The following is a 6,947-nucleotide window of genomic DNA, read 5'->3' as shown; positions in this document are numbered from 1 at the left end:
TGATAAGCAGCAGCTAACACAATCCAAAGACCTTGAACATCTCATGTAGATGCTGCTTGATGGATATAAAGCAGTGCTTTTCTCTCTCCGCAATCCAGACTTCACGAGAAGCCTGATTTTTAATACAATCCCTCTCTGGTTATTTCATTACCATCATTATTAAAATCACATGCCCTGCCTATGCCACCTGTTTCTTTTTTTCCCTTAAGATTTATTTATTTATTTATTTGAGAGAGTGAGAGCGTGCACCTGCAAGTGTCGGGGAGCAGAGGGGGAGGGAGAGAGAGAATCCCACACAGGCTCCAGACTGAGCGCGGAGCCCATCATGGGGCTGGATCCCACCACCCTGAGCTGAAATCACGAGTCGGTAGCTTAACTGACTGTGCCACCTGGCACCCCTGCTGGCTTCTTTTCTGTGCCTCTTTGGATACGGTCTCCCATCAGACCATGTGTCCCCATTTCTGGTTCAAGATGATGATCATCACACCACTGCATCTGGGCTCAGCTCGGCACCCCTTTGCCTCCTTTCTCAATACTGCACCCTTGTCTTTGCAAAACCTGCAGTCAGACCAGGCTCCAGGACAGTGCAAATGCTCCTGCCACCTTTAACTGCACTCTACCTGACCTCCCTGCTTGGGTCAAGAACACTTTCTTCCCCTTCCCCCACTCATTCCTGTTAACCAGGGGTTCCTTCCTCACCTCCACCAGAAAGGGACACAATCTCTCCTTCAAACAACCAACCCAACAACTCACATCCCACCCGCTGCAAAGTCCTCTTTTCTCGTTCCCAAAGTGACACCATGTATTGTCCATGTAGGACATTCCTAAGACATCTTTACCATCCGTTCATATCTTGTCCTACTCCATTCCCTAAAAGCCACCCTAGATAAGCTGTTTTGGGTGTCAAAGGCCAGCGCACATTTCAAGATTGATGGAAAGAATAACTTGTGCCCGGTAAGGAGCCAGCACACAAAACGTACAATCCATGTCATCGAGATCAAAGATACAAAATGAATGGCTGAGCCTCCTTCATTCCACTTCCCTTGCTCCGCAGAGATCTCCAGAAGCTTGGTGGTGGCAAAGCCATGTGTGCGCATGTGCGTAGGCACAGTCCGTGGACTTACCAGTACTCTTTAGACGTGTCCAGCCGCTGCACCCCCATCTTGTAACACAGCACTGCCTCCTCCCACCATTTCTCCCCATAGCATCGAGCTTACTAAAGAATTCAGTGCAAAGGCCCAGCCATGGCTGTCCACAATAAGGTTACATAGGAAATTTCAAAATATATCTCTCCTCTATCAGCTTACTCTGTTGTGAACTTTTGACTGCAGTCTCCTGCGTGCATATGCTGAATTCCCTTTCATCTGAGTTCCTGTAGCACTTTCAAATTCATCTCTCCGCTGTAGTCCTGCCACATATTACACAGCATTTTCTGCAGGGCTTTCTCGAGGGCCCAGCCTAGGCCCTCCCTGTCTTGAATCCTCAGTAGTTAGCACTGATCTACAGATCGTTTACATAAATGTTTGCCAAACCGTTGTTAAATGTTTTCCCACTGCACACAGGCTGGATCAAGCGTGAGTCCTCAGGACGAGGAACCGTAGCTGCTTTATTTTCTGCACGGACCTTCACACATGCAGTTTAATAAGTGCCTTTAAAAATGGATGCTCTGACTTGTCCAAACTTTCACTACCTGTCTGTGTTTTCTGTGCATTGTTGTGCTGTGCTATGTTGTGTTTTGTTTTTGCCAGGCATACGCATTTACAAAAAAGGTAGGGAAACCAGGAAGGCAGAGGTATCTTGCCCGCTGCCTTTAAAATCCAAAGAGGAACAAATCACTATCCATGACCTCACTGTTATCTTCTTTGGATGTGAACATCAAGGACTATGGTTTTAGATGAGAAGTGAATGACATTACGACCAGGAAAAGCCTTAATAGAGGATGGAGCCCATTTCACCAGCTCCCTCGGGCCACCTGCCAGTTCGAGAAGAGCATGCAGTAACCCTGTCAGCCGGCTTCAAAATTAGAATGAATTCATAAGAAACAAAAGATCTTGTTTTCATGGGAAAATATCCTTTGTGATATCCAACAAAGGGAGAATAATTTTGAAAGCATGTGACTTGGGGTCCTATCCTGCAGTTCTTCCACAGACAAAACTCTCATTGACTCCATCAATAGAATTATTGCTACAGAAAGTCTTTTGCAAAATTTCCATGAGGCTTCAAAGTGCATTTTAAGTGCATCAGCCCAGCATCCCACGCCCACCCCCATTTTAATACAGCTGGAGAAGGTTTCTCTTAGATTGCCCTATTGTACAGCAGGAGACGAACCCAGCACAGGATTCGGAGCCAATGGACACCCCTCACCCCCACCCCTGCATACATCATCATACCAAAATCCAGGCTATATAGAGAAGGTCAAATTTCAACTGATCTCTGAGCTTGAATTTTCCATTTCAAATTGCTCTTGCCAGGTAGACAGAAAATGGATTTCTTGCAAGCTTCAATAAATACCATCTCCAAGTAAAATCCACATTTTTCAAATAGATAACAGTATAATGATTGGTATTGCTATTCCAGCTATGGTTGAATAGCAAGCAGTCCATTCCTTTTTATGTAGTATGCTCCTTAAGAGCCTCAAAAGATGAAATTGGGCCTTCAATACTGTAGGAATGAAGGACAATGGGCCCGGTCTCTTCTTTTGAATTCTCTTAGCAAATGTACTGCATAAAATAGAATGCAATGCTAGGAAAGACTTCCCTTCTCAAAAAAAAAAAAAAAAAAAAAAGCAGGCAATATCTGTTCTAATAGGTTTTCCATTCTTACCCATACCTATGTTGTTGTTCACTCAACTGATGCAATTTTTTAGTAGGTAGCATATTCTTAAATTAAGAAAAAAAATCTTACTTTAACTTATGAGTTTTTGCCTTTAATTCAAAATAATGAAACTTCAATTCAATAGTTTCGCAATTGGACATAAAAGGAAATGGGGGAGCCTGCGGCCTCTCCCATAGAACTTTGAAAAATTAGAAAGATATGAGGCACCTGGGTGGCTCAGTTGGTTAAGTGACTGACTCTTGATTTGGGCTCAAGTCATGATCTCAGGGTCGTGCGATGGAGCCCTGCACATGACTCTATGCTCAGCCGGAGTCTGCTTGAGAATCTCTCTCTCCCTCTGCCTCTGCCCCTTCTCTCTCTCTCTCCAAGTAAATAAATAAAATCTTTTTTAAAAATCTGTAGATTGCTTTGGGTAGTATAGACATTTAAAATGCAAATAGGGGGCACCTGCATGGCTCAGTCAGTTAAGCGTCTGGCCTTCAGCTCAGGTCATGATCCTGGAGTCCTGGAATCGGGCCTCACATCAGGCTCTCTGCTCAGCAGGGAGTTTGTTTCTCCATCTGCCCTTCACCCTGCTTGTGCTCTATCTCTATCTCTCTCTCTCAAATAAATAAATAAATAAATAAATAAATAAATAAATAAAATCTTATAAAAATTTTTAAAAAATAAAATATAGATAGATCTGCTCCAAGATGCTGTTCCGAGTGCTTTACACATATCATCTTAATCACTACTTACTACAATCCCATGGGGAAGGTACAGATCCATTTTACAAATGAAAAAAGAATGAGGCAAATAAAGTTTTTAGTAAATGATTGTTGACTGATCTAAACAAATGGAGGCCAACAGAACGTTCTTGAAATGATCAGTAAAGAAGCTGTAGCCAGTGACATTTTAGAAAATGATTGCCCTTAGTCATTTGGTGTAACAGAGAGAGCTATTAGCTTCCTGATATCCATTCTCTTCTTCTTCATTAAAAAACAAAGCCCGATTTTCTTGCCCAGAATTCTTTGCAGCTAGGTATGGCCTTATGGCTAAGTTCTCACTAATGAAATTTACACATAAGTGTTGTACGGTATTTCTTGAAAGATCTTTAAAATGAGGGAGGCAGGCCCATTTACTTCTCCTTCCTCTTTCCTACTATTCAGAACACACATGTAATGCTGATATTCAGCAGCCACTTTGGACCATGAGGTGACCTTGGGAATTGAAGCCACACACAGCTGAACAAGAGGAAGAGGTGCTGGTACCCAACACCATGAAACCACCATAGCACATCTGGCTGCCTACATTGTAACTACTTTTACATAAAAGAGAACTAGGTAATGGGGATGAAAGAGTACACTTATCATTATGAGCAGTAATAAGTGTGAACAAGTAACGAATTATTGAATCACTCTATTGTACACTTGAAATTGATATAACACTGTGTATTAACTATACTGGAATTAAAGTTAAAAACTTAATTTAAAAAAGAGAACCAAGGGCATCTGAGTGGCTCATTTAGTTAAATGTTTTACTCTTGATTTCAGCTCAGGTCATGATCTCAGGGTTATGGGATTGAGCCCAGCGTCAGGCTCCATGTTCAGCAGGGAGTCTACTTGGGATTCTCTCTCCCTCTGCCCTTCCCACCCACCCCCACTCATGCTCTCACTCTCTCTTTAAAATAAATAAATAAAATAAATCTTTTTTAAAGAAAGAGAGAACCAGACTTCTAGATTATTTTATTTTCTGCTACAGGCAGCCAAACCAAGAACACACTAATAAGTGACATATATACCACAACAACATCTCTTTGATACCCATAACAAAAGGTTATCCTCATATTTGAAAAAGATCAAACATTCTTTTTGAAAGTTTTTGTGCTCTGGGTGATATGCTATATGTTGGCAAATTGAACTCCAATAAAAAAAAAACTAAAAATAAAAAAATAAGTTTTTGTACTTACTCATGATAGATATTTTTTCTGATTATAAAAGTAATACCTCTCTATTTTGGAAAATCTTTAAAATACAGAAAAGTAGTAAGAAGAAAATTACACTTATCTCTAATTCTATAAATCAGAACAAATACTATTCACACTTTGGATTTTACACAAACCTCTAAAATTAAACCCTTTCCACAGCACACCACATTGATGTCTACCTACCCTGCTTCTCCCTGAAGAGTTTCCATAATGAAGAGCTCAAAGTGTTATGAAATAGTTTAGTCCATAGCTGGAGTCATTCTGTTTTTAAGTTCTATCTTATATTAACAAAAGTTTACCTCCCTCACGTCTGGAGCAAACCAAAATAAGTGTATTGTCTCTCAAATATCATGTTCCATTAAATGTTTGAAGATGAACAGAAAACCTTTATTTTCCACACTCATGAACTATGTGCCGAGCATTGTAACAGGAATGAAAACGTAGGTCATGACTTAAAATAATCCAAGTGACAGATAGTGAAGGTAAAGTAGATGAAGGCACGGGTACACATGTTCAAAAGCCTTTTTTTGTTTTTAAATTTGGTGAGGGTCAAGGAGTCAGGCAACAAGGTAAGTGGTGATATCTTCAATGAACCAAGAAATGATCCAATAGCCACAGAAGTACATTTGCAAATTAGTGGTAGTGGCAGGGAACCAGGAGAAGAGGTTGCAAAAAGGTAAGTCAGATTTTGAAAATACATTTTTGAGATGCCTATAGGACACTCGATAGGGATATACCAGTGTAGAGTCAGAAACATCTATCTGGGGTGTAGAGACATATTAACCCCTCCACTGTCCTCTTAATCCAGCTGCTAGAGACAGTGGAGGGGTTAGGGTGTTGTGTTCTTGAAAGATATTATAATCAGAGAAGGAAAAAAATGTGTATATCCCACTCTAGACACTGCCATCCTCCCTTGAAAGATTCATGAAAGACACACACACACATACAGAGAGAGAGAGAGAGAGAGGAAAAAATTAAATCCTTAGCACTTTCTGGACTTAGAACCCAGGTGCCCCAAAAGATATTCTGGTCCATGTTTAGACTGGGCCATGTGGCACATGGGCTATATGGAATATCTGCCCTTGTGGCATGCAAACTAATCCTAAGTTACTTAGCCTAAACACCTTTAGCCCAAAGCAGGTTGTGAGTGAGGCCTCCTAATGTTTCACCTGCACCCAAGTTTTGGATCCTGCCATGCCCCAGTGCTATGTAAAGAAAAAGGAAAAATGAGCTAGTTGGTTGGCTAGGCTCCAAGGCAGTAGGCACTGCGTCAGCTTATCACTTTTGCCATATGGATGGCAGAGAACAAGGAGAAAGGAAGAGAGTCTCCCAGAAGGGGTAGCCCTGACCCCTTGACCCTAGCAGAGAGGAGCAAGAAGGCCACACCCTAGTGCTAAGCTGTTAACACATAGTGACAGTGCCCCCTGGAAATATGGCATAATCATGTCCCAGAATCTGATGAATCCAAACAATACTCCTCCTCCCCAGATGTAGATTGAAGGGAGGAGGGCAAACAGGATCTTGCTCCTTCATTAACTTACACAGCCAAAGGAACCAGAGCTTTTGGACAGCTTCCTGGACCTACTGGCTCGTATTAAACTTGAAGCCAATTAAATCTGTTTGGCCCTTTTCATAAGAACTTCTGAGACCTCCTCCATTTTATACCCATGGAAGTAAAGTATGAACGCTTAATGAGAAATTTACATTTGTCTCTGTTAATTTTACTCTTCTTGCTTTTTGTTTCCTAATCCATGTCATCATCTAACATTCAAACATCTGATAAAAGGGAAAAACAGAAAATGTCACGGTTAAGGGTCTGGAACCCACAACCAAAAACCTCATTCTAAGTTGATCTAATTTTTGTTTGTGTTCAAGTTATGTTGAAACACCCTAACCAAAGACTCATTTGGCATTGCCTTGTCTACTTTGCCCCAGAAGACATCATGACCACCAAATAGTGGTTTTAATTCATGCTATTCTACTGTCCCTTCCATTATCCTGCCAATTTTGAGACTCTGTTTTTACAAAGGAAATGAATAGAGTTTGTTTTTTAATTATACATAAACACAATACAAGAGAGACTGGTTAAAAAAAAAAAAAACGCTCATCATCCCCAAATTCAACTTTTCCTGTGTATATGTGACAC

Source organism: Canis lupus, chromosome X (genome assembly GCF_003254725.2).
Source record: "Canis lupus dingo isolate Sandy chromosome X, ASM325472v2, whole genome shotgun sequence".
Taxonomy (NCBI): domain Eukaryota; kingdom Metazoa; phylum Chordata; class Mammalia; order Carnivora; family Canidae; genus Canis; species Canis lupus.
This window is presented reverse-complemented; position numbering follows the sequence as displayed.